Source organism: Theropithecus gelada, chromosome 8 (genome assembly GCF_003255815.1).
Source record: "Theropithecus gelada isolate Dixy chromosome 8, Tgel_1.0, whole genome shotgun sequence".
Lineage (NCBI taxonomy): Eukaryota > Metazoa > Chordata > Mammalia > Primates > Cercopithecidae > Theropithecus > Theropithecus gelada.
This window is the reverse complement of record NC_037676.1, coordinates 137737-159864: the sequence shown is the minus strand read 5'-3', so window position 1 is coordinate 159864 and position 22128 is coordinate 137737. Positions and strand designations below refer to the sequence as shown.

At 45.2% G+C, this 22128-nt stretch overlaps 1 pseudogene; it reads left to right on the top strand.

Annotated features, from left to right (window-relative positions):
• Positions 1–1990: 1990 nt before the first annotated feature.
• LOC112629804 lies at positions 1991–21673 on the top strand (annotated as a pseudogene).
• The last annotated feature ends 455 nt before the right edge of the window (positions 21674–22128 follow it).

Below are 22128 nucleotides of genomic sequence, written 5' to 3'. Positions count from 1 at the left end.
CTCGGAACTGAGCGGGATTTTCTGAGCCACGCCAAATGGCTGCTCCCTTTCCGCCGCCGTTGAGGGTCGTTACCTTGATTATCCAGACCACCTAGAAAGTATCAGCATCCAGAATCAACAAGATCAACGCTCTGCTCCTCTGACAGAAAAGGAGCATGACCAAAATGAACCAAAGAGCGTGGCAGGAAACTATGTGACCGGAAAGCTCGGAGAACAGCCACAGGGGGATGTAAGCAGGCGTTCCCACCTGAAGTTTCAGCAGATGCAACTCATCCAACGGGAGATCGCCGGAGGGCCAACAAGATTCAGCAACTGAGAGTCGGGTGTGGTGTCAAGTGGGACGCGACTGGTTCCAAAGCTCTAGAAGACCATGGGGTCACTTGGACCACTTGAGAAAATGCCCCCAATGTGCTGGTTCAGCATTCTGACTCCTGTCTGTCTCTTCCCGTCCAAGGAACATGGACCCTAACTTGTGTAGGTGCAGATGAGGAAGGGCAGAATGAGGGGATGTGGCACCAAAGTTCCCCGACAGGAGAGTTCCACAGAAAGCCCGCTGGATCTTCGCAAATCCAGAGAAATGGCAAGGGGACCCAAGGAAACAGAGCTCCACCGGTGTCCTGGAGACTCTTCAGGCATAATGCCTGGAGCCGCAGGACGAGCTGAAAAAGGAGCCAGGCAGCGAAGGACAAAGCGGTGTTGACTTTCTTCATCTGGGTTTCCCAGTGCAGTCCAATTCACGGTGGTTTCCAAGGGCCTCCTGGAGGAGTAAACCCGTGAGGGTGTGGTCAGGGTTTTCTGCTGACACACTTACCGTGGGGAAGAAGGAGAAGCTCTGAAGATGGATAAGGGCCGAGACTGCATGTCAAGGTGAATCTCCTTGATGACACTGAGGCCTACGTTGAAATAGAATAAATACAGTCGAATTACACTGTGTCTATCTTAGCACCTTATTTGAAAAAAAAAAAAAAAGATGTAAAACAAGACAGGGGTACATGCACCAGTGTTATATACCTGACAGGAAGCATCTATTCTTCAAAGCTTGCAGCTGTACACGTAGGTTTTAGAATGTCTGTCCATAGTGAACACCATCTTAGAGTGGGCTGGGCAAATAGACCTTTCCAGGTCACGTAATTGGACTAAGTTGATTAGGTTAGGGTTCGTTTCGCGTCAGGGGTCCAGAGGCAGTATAAAAGGCAGCCTGGAAAGCACAGGTCCCTCTCCACCCCTTCCTCCGGCTTCCTGGAGGCTGCATCGCTTCCAGCAGGGCTGCTCCAGCACCTGCCCATCTGAGCACCAGCGCACCTGTCCATCTGAGCGCCAGCCAAGGAAAGAAAGTAGACCTGTAATTTCAGGCTGCCATGACCACCCTGTTGTCTTCCTTCTGGGGTCCCTAGGAAGCTCCCAGGACTGAATGATCCCCACAAAACACAGTGACCAAGATGGGAAGGCTGGAGGTCAACTCCCCCCACCCCCGCCCCTAGCACCACAACCAAGAAGCCCCATGGAGGTTGGCCCCGAGCTGTGGGTCCCTGTGGGATGCAGGTTCCCACAGATACTTCAGGGGGTGAGCATGGGTCCTCCTGGCTGATGGGAGACTGGTGTTCACTGGGTGTGTGGGGCCTGTGTAGATGGGTTGGACAGCACTGGGCCTTGTTAGGGAGCCGGGGACTGGTGTGGCCAAAGTGAGCAGCAATATGTTGCCAGAACAAAAATACAGTGCAACCAGCCCAGCTGGTAGGGAGAAGGAGGCCTGCCTAGCAGGACCATCCACCCCTGTCCTGGCCCCAAGCCCAGACTGCCTGCCTGTACTGGACATTGCCTGGTCCAGGAGGCCTGGGCATGACGGTCAGGTGGTGTGTCCCTGGGTTCCAGACATTGGTGGTCCCTTGGGAGCTAAGCATCCTCTGGGCAGGAGGAGGACTCACAGTCCACCGTTTGCATCTGCCCCTGGGGGTGTGACCCCACCCAGCTTCTCAGCCCACACGGGGACATGGCCAGGGCTCCTCCCCTGCTCTGTGGCTCCAGCTCTGAACAGCTCACTGGTGACTCTGACAGCTTCCTCCCCAAAGCTTGGGTCCTCATCTGTGGGAATGAGGTGTCCCAGGCCCCCTGCAGGCAGGAACCCACCCCCAGCTCCTCTGGTGGGCCCTCCTGGGCTTTCTTCCCTACTGGCTTGTGAGACCCGGTTGGCCAAACTTGGTGTCCTATTTTTATTTTGACCTTTTTCTTAGTGTGTGTTTTCTGTAACTACTGCTGTGTAGATCTTCTATTTGAGTTTTAGGTAGAGAATCTTGCCCACCCAGAGGTCCCCCACCCCAGAAAGCCTCCACTTCGCCCCCCCCACCCCCACCCCGGGCTAGTCCTGCCTGTGCTCTACTTGGTGTGAATGTTACGTGTGATTGATCCACATGGCTGCTTGACCCTGCATCTCCTTCCTCCTTGTTGCTGAGGCCAGTTCTGTCCTCTCTTTCTCCACCTGAACTGCACTTGAAGCCAAGATGAAGAATTAGAAGTGGTTGCTATGAATGACCCTTCTGCAGCGAACCCGCTATGAGGAGGCTGCCCTGGCCCAGCCTATCATTTCCTTCTCTAAGCTCATTCCAGAGGTCAGCCAGGGGCAGCCCGTACCTGCCTGCTCTTGCGGCCTGTGAATCAAGAATGGATCTTACATTTCCAAAAGGTTGAACAAATAAAAAAATAATGCTTCATGACACTGAGAAGGTTCCATGTCCATAAGTAAAGTTTGATGTGGGTGCAGTCATGCCCATCTCTTCACAGGCCACCTGCAGAAGGCTGCTGTGCTGTAGCCATGGCAGAGTTGCATTCTTGAGGCAAAGATCAGTTGGCAAAGCTGAAAATACTGACTCCTGGCTCTTTAGGGAAACAGTTTCCAGTCCCTGGTTTAAGGGCTGTGTGGCAGAACCCCAGGATCTTGGTCAGCTTGTTCCTCACTCAGGGCCTGCTGTGGCCTTCGCTAGTATGTCTGCAAAGTCTGCGTGCTATGGTGTCTCTCATGGGGGCATTGAGCTCTGTCGTGCTAGATTTCAGGGTGTCTGCCTCATGGTCACCTGTCTCACCAACAGAGACCCTGCGGCCAGATTCAAACTAGCAGGAGCAGTTGGTCTTTGGCAGCAGGGGTACCTTCGAGCTGAGCTGCCACCCACCCTGGGGTGGTCCCATGACACCCACTGTCTTGGTCAAGGTTGGGGCAGGGCTGGTGTCCTGAACTGCCCTGCGATGTGGATCGTAATAGCCAGGGGGGAGAGGGGGTTGCTATTACTCCCCATATCGCAGGGAGTGCCTCACCCCCTGCAATGTGGATCGTAATAGCCAATTACTCCCCGCTGCAGTGTGTGTCCATTATTAGCAGTCTCTTTTTTTCAGGATATTAGGAACAATTTCACAGGTTGCGTGTACACAGCCTGCGACAGGAGAACGAATATCATCCTCTGCACCTCCGGATATTAGCAACCATATCACACAATGGGTGTACACTTTTTGGGAAATTTGGGGTAATGTCGTCCTGTGTTTCCCTGAATATTCGGAGACATATCACAGGGCGGTTGTACACTCCCTACTCTCTTGGCAGGAACATCATACTTTACCTACTGGAAATTAGGAGCAATATCACAGACTGGGTGTCAAGCCACTGTCATACTGGAAGTAATATCATGCTCTCCCCCACAAGTTATGAGGAACAATATCACAGGGGTGTGTGTACCTTCTCAGGTAGTGGGAGTAGTATCATCATCTCTTCCTTTGGCTGACAGGAACAATATCACAGGGTGGGTGTACACCCCGTGTGTTTTTGGAAGCAATGTCATTCTCTCTTCTTCTAGGTTTTAGAATTCATATCACAAGCAGGATGTACACCCCTTGTTATATTGGATGGAATCTCATCCTCTTTCAACCTATATATTTAGAACAATATCCCATGGGGGCTGTCTATCACTTAAATATTGGTACTAATACCATCTTCTCCTTTCCTGGACATAAGAAATAATATCACAGGAGGGGTGTACACCCCTTGCAATGTTGGTAGTAATATCACCTCTCCGCTGTGGTTATTAAGGACAAAATCCCAGGTTGGCTGTACGGTTCCTACTTTATTGGGAGTACTATCATCCACTCACCCCCTGGATAAGAGGAACCATATCACAGAAGAGGTGTCCACCCCCTTCGATATTGTCAGCCGTGTCATCTTCTTCCTGCCTGGATATTAGGAATGATATCCCGGGATTGGGGGCGGTATACACCCACTGCGATATCGAAAGTAAAATCATCCCCTTTCCCGCTGGATATTAGGAACTCTATCACAGGTGTGTGTGCACCTTCTGGGATATTGGGAGTACTATCAGCCTCCACCCCGCTGCATATTAAGAGCAATATACAGGGGGCAGGATGGTTACACCCCCTGCGATATTGAGAGAAATATTCTTCTCTTTCGCCTGCACATTAGGAACTACATCACAGGAGTCTGTACACCTTCAGCGATATTGGGATTCATGTTTTCCTCTCCCCCACTAAATGTCAAAAACAATATCACAGAAGGGTGTACACCCCCTGCGATATGGCCAGTAATATCATCGTCTCTACCTTTGGATACTAGGAACAACATCACAGAGGGTGTGAACACTGTCCCGCGATATTGGGCATAATGTTATCCTGTCTTCCCCTGGATATTAGGAACGATATCCCTGGTGGTTGGAGGTGGAGTACATTAAGACCAATATCACTGGGTGAGTGTACACCCCCTGCAATATTGGGTGTAGTATCATCCTCTCTTCCCTAAGATATTAAGAACAGTATCACAGGAGGGGTGTACAGCCACAGCCCCTGCGTTATTGGGATCAATAGCATCTTCTCTCCCTCTCGACATAAGAAACAATATCCCAGGGTGGGTGTACATCCCCTGCGATATTGGGCATAATGTCATCGTCTCCCAACGTGGATATTGTGCATAGTGTCACAGGGGGGTGTACGCCTTCTTCGATATTGGGAGTAATATCATCCTCTCCCCTCAGGATTGTAGGGAAAATATCGAAGGGGTTTTACAACTCGAGTGGTACGGGCAGTAATATCATCCTCTCCCCACCAAGATGTTAGGAACTATATCACAGGCGGCTGTACACTTCTTGCGATATTGGGAATCATATCATCCTCTCCCATCATGGATATTAAGAACAATATTACAAAGTAGGTGTACACCCCCTACGATATAGAGAGAAATATTATGCTCTCCCCTTTGGGATATTAGGAACAATATCGCAAGAGGTGTGTACAACCCCTGTGACATTGGGAGTCATATCATCCTCTCCCCCTGAATATAAGAAACAATATCACAGGAGGATGTACGCCCCCTGTGATATTGGGAACCGTATCATTTTCTCTCCCTCTGGATATTCAGAACAATATCACAGTAATTGTCATTCTGTGGCTGGCCTATTTCATATAAATTCTAAAATTTTTTGGAATCCAACCACTTTGAAAAAGTATGGAGAGCTATAAATCATCTCCCCATAAACACACACGGATGCATATACACAAAATTGTTGCACAGGATTTTGGGGACTTCATAAAGTTCTGAAAGCAAGGTTAAAAACCTTAGGATTATAGATTCTGATTTCTTTTTTTTTCTCTTTTTTTTTTTTTTTTGAGACAGAGTCTCACTTTGTCGTTCAGGCTGGAGTGCAGTGGCGTGATCTCCGCTCACTGCAAGCTCTGCCTCCCAGGTTCACTCCATTCTCCTGCCTCAGCCTCCCGAGTACCTGGGACTATAGGTGCCCGCCACCATGCCTGGCTAATTTTTGTATTTTTAGTAGTGGCAGGGTTTCACCATAGCCAGGATGTTCTCAATCTCCTGACCTCGTGATCCACCCTCCTCGGCCTCCCAAAGTCTGGGATTACAGGCGTGAGCCTCCGCGCCCGGCCCTAGATTCTGATTTATTAAAGGAAATGCATTTCAAGTCAGAGCTTGTCATTTATTGCACAGGAAAATAAAAACTTCGTTAAGAAAGTCAAAAACACCCACATGATAAAATGAGGTTCTGCTTGGTTTTAAACTACTTGGTGACCACCATCAGTTGTTTTCTTGACCACAGGATGCACCTAATTCCTAACTATGAATAAAGGTACAAACATTGTTTCTTGGGCTTTTGGCTTCAGCCTTGAAACAATCGGATTCTCTCAAACTCAGGAATGTGAATCGCTGTTGGGTTGATGCAGCTGTTTCCATTCTAGAAATGGACCTGGAATCATGTACTTTTCGCCCATGAAGAGTCCTTTGTGTAAAACTTGAAAAGGCAAGGTCCCAAATTCCCCATATGGGTGTTTCTTCCAGTAGAGGAATTACTCTAGTGACTTCTTAGCAAAACTTACATAATCAGGGCAGGCCATCAAAATACTGCAGAACACAAAGTTTATCTCCATTTCTGATGGACCTGTCTCCACTGCTATCACTCTCACCAACAGCCTCACATCAAGTCAGAGGAATGGTTTTTTCATTTAAGAAGGATCTTCATGGCTGGGTGTGGTCGCTCACACCTGTAATCCCAGCACTTTAGGAGGCCAAGGCGGGCGGATCACGAGGTCAGGAGTTTGTGACCAGCCTGGTCAACATACTGAAACTCCGTCTGTACTAAAAATACAAAAATTAGCCAGGCTTGGTGGCACGTGCCTGTAGTCCCAGCTACTTAGGAGGCTGAGGCAGGAGAACTGCTTGAACCTGGGAGGTGGAAGTTATGGTGAGCCAAGATCGCACCACTGCACTTCAGCCCGGTCAAGAGAATGAGACTCCGTCTAAAAAAAAAAAAAAAGAAAGATCTTCATGTTCCACCAATTTGCAAAAAAAAAAAAAATGGTGTCTGTTAACCAGAGGCAATGAAAAGCACCTCCCAGGCTGCTGTAGTAAGTGGATCGGTAACTGGTGGGAGATTCCAACCCGGGAGACCTGTGACTATGTCACGCAGCAAAAGGGCTTTGCCACAGGCCTTAGGAGGAGTATCCTGGGCTATCCAGGGAGGTCCAGTGTAATCCCATGAGCCTCTAAGAGCATAGAACTGGCAAGGTGAGGTGGCTCATGCCTGTAATCTCCATACTTTGGGAGGCTAAGGCAGGCGGGTCATGAGATCAAGCGATGGAGACCATCCTGGCCAAAATGATGAAACCCATCTCTACTAAAAATACAAAAATTAGTCAGGCATCGTGGCGGGCACCTGTAGTCTCAGCTACTCAGGAGGCTGAAGCAGGAGAATCACTTGAACCCGGGAGGTAGAGGTTGCAGTGAGCTGAGATAACGCTAAACACCAGATAGAGACCTCAGGAGCTGAGGGCAGCCCCCAACAGATGGCCAGCAAGGGAACAGACACCTCAGTCCTACAACCACAAGGAACTATATTTGGCCAAAAGCACTTGGAAACAATTCTCCAGTGAGGAATGCAGCCCAGCCCACATGCTGATTTTTGCCCAGTGACACCCACGTCAGACTTCTGCCCCACAGAACTGTGAGATGATACAATTTCAATTGTTTTAAGTCACTAAATTTGTGGAAATGTGGTAAAGCAGCAACAGAAATGAATACAGTGATTTACGTGGAAACCCCTAGAAGACTGTCTGGCACAGTGTTGACACCTGACAAGCGTTTCCTGATTTCCTTACATCGCAAGGCAGGGCTGGCCACACTCCATCCAAAACAATAGATGATAGTCTTGTTCTGACAAAACAGATTCAGTGAATTATAAATGGCCCAGAACACCTACAAATTTTAGGTTTCAGATAAGTGATTGCCTTTCTTTTCACTTAGAAGCCTCCCAAAGCTCATCTTACTGATAAACTCTAAGTACCAAACACCAGACAAACCCAGCCCCAGATGCCCCGAGGGAGCCCGTCCCAGCACTCACTCTGCTGCACTGAAATGATGTCCAGGTCAGTTTATCCCACAGACCAAGAACTCCAGCTCTCCATGTGTGAGTCACCAGTGCTGCCTCTGCATCTCTGCTTCTAGGATGGTGCTTCTGCACTTCACAGGGAATCTGTATCAATGTTTGTCAACACTATGTATGACACTGTAACTTAATATCTGCACAGAAAACATAAAATCTTTGAGGACCAGGGCCGGGTTTATTAGCCTTTGTACTCCCACTGCCACTGTCTGGGACATCAGAGGCACTCGGTGGAAGTTGGTGAAGAGAAAGAAAAGGCAGAGGAGAGACAGGAAAGCAGGACCAACACCGCAGACACAGATTCCGAGGTGGCTGGAAGAGAGGCAGGGCAGAGAAACTTCCTGGATGCTGGAATGGGGTTCACTGTGATACCTGCTGCTGGATTTCAAATGTCAAAGGTGACGCTTTGCTGACCTTGACCTCTGACTGCCCCTTAGCTTTCTCAACCTCAAGACAGGGCACTTAGAAACTGCAATGTCAAGAAATTATGCTTCATTAAAGCATTGGAATGTTATTCACATGGACGTCCATTACTGCATTTTTTACATGGGAATGTAAATAATTAAAGAGATTGTTAAAGACTAAATCATGCACATTCAATAACTTTGTAAAATATTAATGATAACTGAAACACAAATTTTGATGTTCCCCAAAAATGTTAACATATAAAACAATACTGGCCATTTAAAGATAGAAAACAATCCTAATGAAGCTCCCCAACAGACACAATAAAACTTCTTGGTACATTAAACATTTGGGATTTCAAAGGAAAACCCAGATTCATTCCATTCTTAATATGGCATTTTAAAAAAAGATCTTAGGTAATACAATATTTCATTTAAAATTTACAAAATTCCATTACCTTCATGATTTCATTTGATCCTCAAAACAATCTCCTAAGTTAGGCAGAACAGGTATTACTAACAACTAACTCCATTTTACAGGTAAGGGAACTGAAGTTCAGAAAGTACTTGGACTTAACAAAAGCTTTAATATCGAAACCAAATCCTCTGCTCAAAAGAACTAGAACAAGTTATCTTTTACATATTATTCATACTTATATCCTGTCAATATCCAAAAGTGTTTTGAGGTAGCCTGCAATAATAGACACCTATCCAATAAAAACATTAAAATGAAAAACTGGGGGGAAAAAAAACCCAGCAGGTGACATGGGAGACAGACGAAGGTAGATAGCAAAGACTGAGACTTATAATCTAACAAAACTTCATCTCTGACCTTCCAGTTCCAGGGAGATAACGCTAAAGGAAACAAGATGGTTTATAGATTCATCAACTGACAAAAGAGAGGTTGCATCAGTTCTTAACTCTGAAACACTCCTAGCAGCCACAGCAAATCTCTAGGACAACATACCAATGGCATCAAAGCAAGAGTATACTTCAGTGATAGAGTGAATTAAGTTCCCTGTTTGGGACCCAGGCCAGGGCTAGAGAAAAGAATTCTGAAATGTAGAGCTCAAAAATATATCCTCTGTCAGCCAGGCACAGTGGCTCACACTCGTAATCCCCAGCACTCCGGAAGGCCGAGGCGGGTGGATCACGAAGTCAGGAGATGGAGACCATCCTGGCTAGCACAGTGAAATCCTGTTTCTACTAAAAATACAAAAAATTAGCAGGGCGTGGTGGCAGGTGCCTATAGTCCCAGCTGCTTGGGAAGCTGAGGTAGGAGAATGGAGTGAACCCAGGAGGCGGAGCTTGCAGTGAGCCGAGATCCTGCCACTGCACTCCAGCCTGGGCAACAGAGCAAAACTCCGTCTCCAAAAAAAAAAAAAATACATATATATATACCCTCTGTCTTCTCCATACCCATGTGTCCCCTTCCGTTAGAGACTTCCTTTCATTTAATCCATATAAAAATCAAGCCTACTCTAAATGAAAAATACCTCGACACAGAAGCAGCATTAACTACTTAAGTTTTATTAAGACATTAATAATATCTAGAAAACCATAAAGAAAATCTGGTCGCATTTTGAAGCGCTCTCCTAAGATCAGATTCCCCAAAAGAACAAAGTGCATGGGGCATATAACAAAGATCTTTTCCTAAACTAAGATAAGAATGCAAATCAAAATAAAGGCAAAATCCTACTGAGCGAAGCAAAAATTGTAATTCAGTAGCTCAAGACTTGACCAAATGGCTATTTTTAATCCCTATAATCATCCAAATAACTAGGAATAGCAGAGAAAATTGGGTCTCCTTTCTACAGAGACACATGGCTTTAAGAAACTCAAGCACATCAAATTCCCACCTTACCAAACAGATAAATTGGAAAGGAGCACAGTATTTTATTTTAAAATTATTTATTTACATTTTTATTTTTTAGAGAAAAGGTTTCACTCTATCACACAGACTGGAGTACAGTGGCATGAATATAGCTCACTGCAACTTCTAATCTTGGGCTCAAGTGATCCTCGCTCCTCAGCCTCCCAAAGCGCTGGCATTACAGGTGTAAACCACAGCACCCGGCCTGACTATTTTAAAGAATTAATTACAATATTCCTTAGAATTGTAGCTCCTTTATAGGTCATTCAAGATGTGATGCAATTTTTTATAAGTGCTTTTTTTTTTTTTTTTTTTTTTTTTTGAGATGGAGTCTCACTCTGTCGCCCAGGCTGGGATGCAGTGGTGCAATCTCCGCTCACTGCAACCTCCACCTCCCAGGTTCAAGTGATTCTTCTGCCTCAGCCTCCCGAGTAGCTGGGACTACAGGCATGTGCCACCACACTCAGCTAATTTTTTGTATTTTTAGTGGAGACGGGGTTTCACCGTGTTAGCCAGGATGGTCTCCATCTTCTAACCTCGTGATCTGCCTGCCTTGCCCTCCCAAAGTGTTGGGATTACAGGTGTGAGCCACCACACCCAGCCACAAGTGGTAATTTTCAACTATGCTTCAAACCATTACACAAAGCCAAGTACATCTACTCAAGGCACTCTCAAATTTCCATTTACTCCCATTTTACTCAACAAAATAAAATGTTAAATTGGAATGTATTTCACATGACACTTAAATGATCAACAAAATGCTCCTGAAAAGTTCTGAGCTCAACAACTCCATTAATGAGACAAAAACAAACCAACTGGATATAGGGAAGATGCTGCACATAAAACACAATTGTGAAGAATATGCAAGATATTGCCAAAAAGCTGCTTAAGGTTTCATCATAGATACTTGTCCTTAACTCCGAGATAAAGTATATACTCATGTAACTAAACTCATTTAAAAGGAAACAAAGGGGAAGAACAAAAAGAACTTCCACTTTAGAATCCACATTTTCAAAGGCCTCCATTATTTACACCATTGCGGGGAAGAAAATTTTTCTCTGCTATATTTGCTTGAAAGAATTAAAGGTGTAGGGCAAAGATTCTTGGAAATTACGTAGTTTACGATCCTCAAAAGTGAGAAAAATGAAGCCCAGAAGAGAAGGCCTTCAGGAGAATTCCAGAACCGGAGGTAGACCCAGTACATTGTTTTTGTTTTTGTTTTGAGAGGAAGTCTCATTCTATGGTCCAGGCTGGGGTGCAGTGGAGCCATTTCACTCACTGTAACCTCCGCCTCCTGGGTTCAAGCTATTCTCCTGCCTCAGCCTCCTGAGTAGCTGCGATTACAGGCGCCCACCACCACGCCCAACTAATTTTTGTATTTTTAGTAGAGACAGCGTTTCACCATGTTGGCTAGGTTGGTCTCGAACTCCTGACCTCAAGTGATCCGCCTGCCTAGACCTCCCAAAGTCCTCGGATTACAGGCGTGAGCCACCGTGCCCGGCCGACCTGGTAAGTTTTAATCAAGTACTCTGAACTATGCAACAAACACTAGGAAGTAATAGAAAAAAAAATTAATCTAAAAACCCTCTGGAGAGTCAAAGAATTGCAGATTTAAAATAGCATGAATACTTGGATTCATGGTATTGAAAAAGGACATCGCCTTTACCAGCATGTAAAAAGTGCCTGCCCACCTCTATCAGAGCATTTTTCAAGCTGTGCTACAGTTAACTATGTACTGCCCAAAGCCAATCTGTCCCTGCAGATCATAAGCTCTTAAAGACCAGGACTTCAGGAGAACAAGCAAAACTTCAGAGAGAAGGGAGCCACCGAAACAGAGTTCAGGAGGCGCTCATCTCAAGCCCGGAACTCAGGCTTTTAGCGCAGAAAGCGAGAGACAGGCTTGCTTTACAAAAAGGGAAACTGAGGTCCAAGGAATAGGATTGCCTGCTGCCCGAAGTCACGTAGTCCATTCACTCGTTCACCTTGTCATTCAGCAAACATTTGGAAGCAGGTATGGTGGGCGTTAGGAGAGAAGTAGGGCTGGGCGCGGTGGCTCGCGCCTGTAATCCCAGCACTTTGTGGGGCCGAGGCAGGTGGATTACTTGAGGCCAGGAGTTCGAAACCAGCCTGGCCAACAAGATGCAACTCCCTCTCTGCTAAAAATACAAAAACTTAGCCGATCGTGGTGGCGCGTACCTGTGGTTCCAGCTACTGGGAAGGCTGAGGCAGGCGAATCATTTGAACCCGGGAGGTGGAGGTTGCAGTGAGCTGAGATGGTGCCACTGCATGTGCTCCAGCCTGGGTGACAGAATGAGACTCTGTCTCCAAAAAGAAAAATTAATAGATGGGAAGTAGAAGCGAACTTAGGCCTTCCTTGAAGAAGCTCGGCCAAGGAGTACCTGAAATGTCTCTACATCTCTTTAAGGTCTGGTAAAGGAACCAGGAGCGAGCACTAATCACTTCCCTTTCCTGCCTCAGAGCTTTCATGTGTTTGCTGTTCCCCGCCTGAAATGCCAAGTACCAATGGTATTTATTTATTTATAGAAATGGGGTCCCCCTATGTTGCCCAGGCTGGTCTCAAACTCCTGGCCTCAAGCTACCCTCTCGTCTCAGCCTCCCAAAGTGTTGGGATTACAGGCATGAACCACTGTCCCCAGCCCTGATCGTCTTTAAAACGTCTTTCCTCATCTTATTTGAGCTTCCTGCTTCATGTGACCCCACACCCTTGGTTTCCCTGTACTTCCATAGCTGCTCCTGGGTGGGTCCCGAGAACCGCCCTCCTTCTCTGCCCATCTTGTATATGTCTGAACTCAGGCCAAATGCCCTTCCATTTGCAGTGGGCACTGCCACAGGAAATCTCATGCCCTTCCGGGCTTCACAAACCATCCACATGCTCTGCTGCCTGCCAGAGACATCCATCCCAGTCAGATGCCCAGCCCTGACCTTTCCCAAAGCCCCAGTTGGACACAGGGAAGCATCTCAAATTTTCCGCGGGCCAAAACAGAGTGCTTTATTAGTGCCCTAACCTGTTCATCCACATTCTTGTGATTCTCTGTAAACAGCCCCTCCATCCACCCAGCTGCTCAGGTGAAAATCTCAAATCCTCCTCCAGTCCTTCCTCCCCGAACCTCTCATGCAGCCCTCTTCCTTCCTAGGACGCTGAGCACCCCTCACTCCCAGTGCCAGCTGGGGTGCTGTCTGAGTGGCTGCCACCCACTTGGCATGAAGTGTGACCTTTCGCCCGGTATGGTGGCTTACGCCTGTAGTCACAGCACTTTGGGAGGCTGAGGTGGGCAGATCGCTTGAGGCCTGGAGACTGGGACCAGCCTGGCCAATATGGTGAAACTAAAATACAACAATTAGCCAGCCATGGTAATGCCTATCATCCCAGCTACCCTACCCAGGAGGCTGAGGCAGGAAAATTGCTCGAACCTGGGAGGCAGAGGTTGCAGTGAGCCAAGGTGACACCACTGCACTCCAGCCTGGGCAACAGAGTGAGAATCTGTCACAAATTTAAAAAAAAAGGAGAAGGAGAAGAAGTGTGACCTCTCTAAGGCAAGGCAGTGTCCCACTCTGATTCACTTCCATGTGTAAAACAGGACCTGCACCCTGAAGGCACTCACTCAGGGAGGCTGCTGGGATGGGTGGATGCACAGTTAAGGTCTTCATGGTGGCTGGGGCTGACCCCATCCCCATCGCTCTTCCCACACACACCTGCACACTCATCACTCCCACGCTCGCACCCACCACCGAAAGCCTGGCCCCTAATCTGATTTGCGTAACAAGGTCCCCGGATGAACAACACATGCTTCCCTTCCTCTCCCCTGCTAGGGCCCCACCGTGTTCTGGGATGTACTCAGGGATCAGGAGAACAAAACCTCAGGGAGTGAAAGGACATTCCAGGGTGCAGGCCTCTGCATCCCCCTCCATGCCCTCACCCCTGCCTGACACACCCTCACCCCTGTACCTGGCCATTTCTTGCCAATCCTTAAATTCTCACCAAGTTCAGTGGTGGCAGCCACACCCTAAAGTGACTGACCCCCCAGTGACCTATGCCCTTGCATAGTCTTCCTGACCTTGGGTACGAGCAAAACCGGTGACTGGCTTCTAACGCATAGAGCCTGGCAAACGCAATGGGATATCACTGTCACAGTGCATCACCTTCGCACACTAGAGAGAAAGGTTTCACCTGCAGGCACTGCAGCAGGGAGATGCTGTGCTGAGAAAAGACCTTTGGAGGGGCCCCCTAGGCAAGGAAGCAAAAAGCTGGGCCCTTGCCAAGCGGGTCCGAGGAAATGAATTCTGCCAATAACCTCGGCGGACCTGGAAATGGATTCTGCCCTGGCGGAGCCTCAGATGAGGATGCAGCCCAGCTGCTTAGCGTGAGATCCCAAGCACAGGACCCGCTAAAATGTGCTCAACTCCTAGCTTGCCAAAATTGGCTTAAAGGTGTGTGTTGTTTTAAGCTTCTAAGTTTTTAGTTATTGCCTATGAAAGTGTTAAAATATGAGACAATAACTTAGGTCCCCTCCCCATCACACACATTCTGCTTTCTGGCATTCATCACAATTATACTTATTGATTTAAAATCTCCCTCTTGACTGGGTGCAGTGGCTCAGGAGTTCCAGACCAGCCTGGCCAACATAGTGAAACCCCATCTCTACTAAAAGTACAAAAATTTGCTAGACGTGGTGGTGCAATCCTGTAATCCCAGCTACTCCGAAGGCTGAGGCAGGAGAATTGCTTAAATCCAGGAGGCAGAGGTTGCAGTGAGCCGAGATTACACCATTGCACTCCAGTCTGAGTGACAAGAACAAAACTCTGTCTCAAAAAAAAAAAAAAAAAAAAAAAAATTGTCTCTTGCCACTAGCATGAAGGTCCCATGAGAAGAAAAATGGAAACTCTTGCCATAACAGTGCCCCTAATGCCCAGCACGGTGTAGCTCTAGGGCAGTTGGTCGATGGTGGACGCTGCTGGTTGGAGGGCCCAGCTGGCCCTCCCAGCTGCCTTCTCCCTGGTCACGTTCCATTATAGAGAACAGAATAGTTTCTTGCCTTTCCAGAGTCCCTCTTAGTGGGGATTGGCCAAGTGACATTGTCCTGTCCCAGGGGACATAAGTGGAAGTTGGCTGAAAGCTTTCTAGCCTTGGTGTGCTGGGACGATTTGAACCAGGACATGACAGCTGACTGTCCATTGTTCAGGAATTCTGCAAGTTGGTTGTTCAACACATTCAGTACTTAAATATATTAAATAATATAAACTCGCAAATTAAAAAATGCATTAGACCAGATGCAGTGGCCCACGTCTAACACATTGGAAGCCTAAGTCAGGAAGATCACTTGAGCCCAGGAGTTCAAGACCAGCTTAGGCAAAAAAGGAAGACCCTGTCTCCACAAAAAATTATAAAATTAGCTATGCATGGTGGTGTGTGCATGTAATCCTAGCCACTCAGGAGGCTGAGATGGGAGGATCGCTTGAGCCATCTGTTCAAGGCTCCAATGAGCTCTGATAGTGTCACTGCACTCCAGCCTGGGTGACAGAGCCAGACCCTGTCTCAGAAAAATATATTTCATATATTAATAAATTTATAATAAATGTATATATATACACATTTATGTATTATAATTATATATTTAGACATAAATATATATTTCTTGTTTTATTTATTTATTTTGAGATGGAGTTTAACCCTTGTCACCCAGGCTGGAGTGCAATGACACAAACGGGGCTCACCGCAACCTCCGCCTCCTGGGTTCAAGTGATTTTCCTGCCTCAGTCTCCTGAGTAGCTGGGATTACAGGCACGCACCACCACGCCTGGCTAATTTTTGTGTCTTTAGTAGAAATGGGGTTTCTCCATGTTGGTCAGGCTAGTCTCGAGCTCCTGACCTCAGGTGATCTGCCCACCTCGGCCTCCCAAATTGCTGGGATTACAGGTGTAAGCCACTGTGCCCAGCCTATATGATATATTTATATATTATAATTATGTATATTAATTTTATATAATTATATATAGATATAAATATAAAAACTTTCCTTGCCTTCTCTTGTTTCTACCTACAGTCAGTCCCATGACTTCAAATACTATCTACATGTAATAATTTTAAATGTGTATTTTTTATATATATATATATATATATATATATTTTTTTTTTTTTTTTTGAGACGGAGTCTCGCCCTGTTGCCAGGCTGGAGTGCAATGGCGCAGTCTCAGCTCACTGCAACCTCTGACTCCCGGCTTCAGGCGATTCTCCTGCCTCAGCCTCCCAAGTAGCTGGGCTTATAAGCACCCACCACCACGTCCAGCTAATTTTTGTATTTTTAGTAGAGACAGGGTTTTGCCATGTTGGCTAGTTGGTTTCAAACTCCTGACCTTAATTGATCGCCCGTCTCAGCCTCCTAAAGCACTGGGAATACAGGCATGAGCCACCTTGGCCAAAATATTTTTCTGTTTCCAAACATTTTACATGAGAGGAAAGCAGAGAATAAATCATCTGACACTCTACTGTAAAAAAAATCTTTGTGCCTCTCTTCTTTTCATCTTTCCTAAGTGTACATATTACCAAAATGTCTTCAGGTTGAGGTCCCCCCGTGAAAACTTTACAGGGTGTTGTGTCCTCAGCCACCCTCCTGTCTTTCCCTCGTCCTGGCATTTTAGAACTGTCTGGGGATGACCCAGGATACGCATTGTGGCCATGTCTATTGGAGGGTCTAGTGAGTATCAGCCCCGGGGTCATCTCATCCCCAAGGACAGCCTGAGGTAGGGGTAGAGTCTCTCAGGGGAGCAGCTGGATGCTCTTGGCCTTAGAGGAATCTCCTGGTATAGTTTCATCTAAAATGGTGACCCCCTTAGGGTCATTAAAATTTTAGGACATTAAAATGAATGGACAATACAATGTAATGTCATTAAACTTAGGTCATTAAAACTGTTCCTCCAGCCGGAGGTTTTATTCCTCAGAGACACATTGATGGTCTGCCAATGGGATGCTGATATTGAGAGGAAAAGGCAGAAATGATTTCTGCTCTTTAGGTTGTCTCAGACTTGTGAGGAGAGAAAAACTGTCCCAAAGGACAAGGAAAACCCACCCCAGAGAGGATGTGCAAGAACCTGAATATGAAAATGCACTTAAGGCACACAGGAGGACAAAGAGCAGTGCCAGTGCCTCCTAGGTGGTCTCTGAGTGCTTTACTCAGGGATGGGTGTCCCGAGGGATAGAATGGCCTGCAGTGACACTTAGAAAGGTCTGTGTTGGAGTCAACACTGCCTCTCCCTGAGTTTGTTACCTTGAAAAGGCTTGTCTGCTTATTTGAGTTTCAGGTTTTCGTTGACTGTAAGATACATTTTGTCAGTACAGCTTGAAAGATAAAAATACTATTTCCAAAGAGGCAAGGTAAAGTGATGTATTTTATTTGCTAAAAATTCGTATTTATTTCTTCCCCAGAGAGAGTGTAGTAAGTTTTAAAGGTCTGTTCTTTTTAAGGGTAATTTCAAATGGAATTGTAGAACTTAGCTTTGTCAATGCTACTGGTGAAATAAAAGTGTGATAGATAAATTGATGATTTACAAAGATTCACCAAAATGTCAGTTCCCCACTTGTAGCATGGTGAAGAATTTATGACAGCGGACACACCTGTATCCTCTTATCTGGATATCTGAGGGTTTTTTGTTGTTGTTGTTGTTTGTTTTTTTGGAGACGCTGTCTTGCTTTGTAGCCCGGCTGGAGTGCAGTGGCGCCATCTCTGCTAACTGCAACCTCTGCCTCCAGGGTTCAAGTGATTCTCCTGTGTCAGCCTCCCGAGTAACTGGGATTATAGGCACCCACCACCACACCCAGCTTTTTTTTTGTTTGTTTTTAGTAAACATGGGGTTTTAGGCCTGGCACGGTGGCTCATGCCTGTAATCCCAGCACTTTGGGAGTCCAAGGTGGGTGGATCAGGAGGTCAGGAGTTCCAGACCAGCCTGGGCAACAAGGTGAAACCTTGTCTCTACTAAAAATACAAAAAATTAGCTGAGCCTGGTGGCAGGCACCTGTAATTCCAGCTACTCGGGAGGCCGAGGCAAGAGAATTGCTTGAACCCGGGAGGTGGAGGTTGCAGTGAGCCAAGATCTTACCACTACATCCCAGCCCAAGTGACAATGCAAGACTCCGTCTCAACAAACAAACAAACAAACAAACAAACAACAAAAAGACGGGGTTTTGCCATGTTGGCCAGGCTGGTCTCAACCTCCTGACCTCAGGTGATCGCCCGCCTCAGCCTCCCAAGGTGCTGGGATTACAGGCGTGAGCCACCATGCCTGGCCCACTCTATTTTCTTTTTATTCCCTAAATTTTAATATGTTTGAGTTTGTCTGTTCCTTTATCACTTTTTTCTTACCTAAAAAATATTCTGCCTAATCCTTCTTAAAAAAAAAAAATTCCTGTGACTTCTGAAAGTGTTCTAGTTTTATCTTTCATATTTGATATATAATAAGTTGATTATGGTTCATGGAATAGAGAAGAATGCAATGCATTTTCCCAAGTAGATGCCAGCCTGATTTGCCTCATATTTTAAAGCGCATGTGATTTCTTTTTCTATTCTACAGTGCCTAGTCTATCATTCCTCAACTTTCCATATAAATGCTGGGTCATTAAGACTTTTTTTTCCCTTGGTCTGCTTGCTCATCTCTCTGCTAATACTGTGCTGTCCTGAATATTTTCGTTTGAAAATCTTAGAAGTATGTTAGACAAGCCATCACTCTTTTTTTAGATGACCAGAAATCATTAGACATTTGTCATTTTTACTACGTATGAAAAAGTAGTTTTTCTTGCCTAAAACAACCTGATTTGGGAATTTATGTGATTTCATAGGATTAGCATCTGGAAGTGGTGACATTAATGTCATTTTAAAAAACCTGTGTCATATTTCCTCTTATTCCTTTCTGCCTTGACATTGTGCAATAGAAATTTTAAAAACTGTTGTATTAGTATTGTCAAATATCAATTATTGGTTTTATTTACTTCTCAATTAAATTTAATAAGCCTATTCTCTTTTGGTGTAATCACATGGAATGGGCTCAACTCCCTAGTTAACAAGTGACAGCACATGTAAAATATTGTCTACCAGGGAAACTCATTGAACACTTAGTGTTCAGACTGTGTTTCAGTGGCTGGTTCCCTAAGCACCACTGCAGTGACGTGAAATAATAGACTTTCAGCAGAAAAAGTTTTGGCAAATATATTGCATAAGCCATTTAGATGCAGTGGGTCATTCTTATTACTTGGGTTGGTGAAATCCCTTTCAAAATGTAAGTTACTAATACAAACAAAGATGGAACTTTGCGAGCAGGTGTTTTTAAGAATAAGTAGTCTCAGAACTGATAGTATTAACTCCCTTATGCACATCAGGTAGGACTTTATTATGGCAGATACTAGAAATGTACAAAGTGAAGTTAAAAGGCAACTCCTAGCAGCACATCTTACTCCCTGGATTCTCTAATGAGATGGGTGTTTCTACTTTGCTGTTGGCTTTTTGAATAGTTCAATTCCAGCATTAGTACTGCTGTGTGGGAGGGAGTATGTGTGAACAGAGTAAGAGTTGTGACAATCAAGTCATAGAATAAATGCTTGGAAATTTTAAAATCATGTAAACAGCTTATGAATTGAGTATAAATTCCCAGTGCTGTCAGTCTCACCCATCCTTCTATCCACATGTGTGGAATGTTCTAGGACTCCATGGCTTTGAAGATGTGGCTGTGAACTTTACCCAGGAGGAATGGGCTTTGCTAGATTCTTCTCAGAAGATTCTCTCCAGAGAAGTGATGCAGGAAACCTGCAGGAACCTGGCTTCTGTAGGTAAGAATGACAACACATGTCACTTAATTACAGAAGTATTTCCCTATCATCAGTGCTATTTGTGATTTGGAATGTGGCAAGGAATGATTTGGTGAAGAAATCAGGCATGGGCACTGTGTACAATGAACATTAAATCTAGTAATGTCTGTGTCATTTGTAATAATTCGTGATAATTTTGTGGGTCTGCATTTTAGGAAACAAATGGAAAGACCAGAATATTGAAGATCACTTTGAAAAACCTGGGAAAGAGATAAGATAATTTGCACTGAGAAGAGGAAATAAAGTCCTATGAAGGAATCTTAGCAAGTCATGAACTTAAAAACAAGCAATCAAAATAATAAGGGTCCCTTGAAATTTATTTCTTTTTAGAAAAATTTCTCCCAAAATGTAACGTACTTCAGTGTAGCAGTCAGTGTTTGGAAAACAGTTTAATTGAAAATAGCACTACAAAATTGTGTACATGAATGTTACTAATTTGGTCATAACCATGCAGGTGGTAGCTGTGTTTTCAGTAGTAACCCATTTACTTACAAATAGTTCAGTCATGGCAAAAAAAAAAAAAAAAAAAAAAAAAATGCATTTTCCCTGGTATTGGTAGCAGTGTAAGTCCAAGACTTATTAATAAGTAGAAATTATTAAACCAACCAATAATAATGTGCTTATCTTTTTTTTTATAGAAATCATATGGTACACAGACTGTGTGAAAGCAAAGAAGGTAGTCAGTATGATGGACAAGTTGTCAGCCAAACTCCAAATCTTGATCTGAATGAGAATATTTCTACTGGATTAAAGCAATGTGAATGCAGTATTTGTGGTAAAGCCTTTGTACATCATTCCCTCCTTAATAGGCATATCCTAGCTCACTCAGGATACAAATCATATGGAGAGAAGCAATATAAATGTGAATAATGTGGGAAATTCTTCGTTTCTGTTCCAGGTGTTAGAAGACACATGACAATGCACAGTGGAAATCCAGTTATAAATGTACGATATGTGGGAAAGCTTTTTATTTTCTCAATTCAGTTGAAAGACATCAGAGAACTCACACAGAAGAAAAACCCTATAAATGTAAACAATGTGGTAAAGCGTTCACTGTTTCCGGTTGTTGTCTAATACATGAACGAACTCACACTGGAGAGAAACTCTACGAATGTAAGGAATGTGGGAAAACATTCAGATTTTCTTGTTCTTTTAAGACGCGTGAAAGGACTCACACTGGAGAAAGACCCTATAAATGTACCAAATGTGATAAAGCCTTCAGCTGTTCCACTTCCCTTCATTACCATGGAAGCATTCATACTAGAGAGAGACCCTATGAATGTAAACAATGTGGCAAAACCTTTAGTCATTTGAGTTCCCTTTGTAACCATAGAAGTACTCATACTGGAGAGAAAGCCTATGAATGTAAACAATGTGACCAAGCCTTCAGTCGCCTCAGTTCCCTTCACCTCCACAAAAGAATTCATACTGGAGAAAAACCCTATGAATGTAGGAGATGCGGTAAAGCTTACACTCGTTCCAGTCACCTTACTCGCCATGAAAGAAGTCATGATATAGAGGCTGTGTGTAGTGACTGGCCTATAATCCCAGCACTTTGGGAGGCCAAGGTGTGTGTATTGCTTGATCCCAGGAGTTCATAACTAGCCCAGATTAAAACAATGTGAAACAACCTGGGCAACATGGTGAAACCCTGTCTCTACAAAAAATAAAATAATGCTGGGCACGATGTCTCATGCCAGCTACTCGGGAGGCTGAGGCAGGAGAATGGCGTGAACCCGGGAGGCGGAGCTTGCAGTGAGCTGAGATCGCACCAGTGCACTCCAGCCTGGGCAACAGAGCAAGACTCCGTCTCAAAAATAAATAAATAAATAAATAAATAAATAAATAAAATTAGCTGGGCATGGTGGCTCATTTCAGTTGTCTTATTTCTTTTTCAAGGACATAAAAAGCCACAGGGGGTTGGGGGGAAGCCCTGTGCATGTGGATCACGAGGTCGGGAGACTGAGACCATCCTGGCCAACATGGTGAAACCTCGTCTCTACTAAAAATACAAATATTAGCTGGGTGTGGTGGCATATG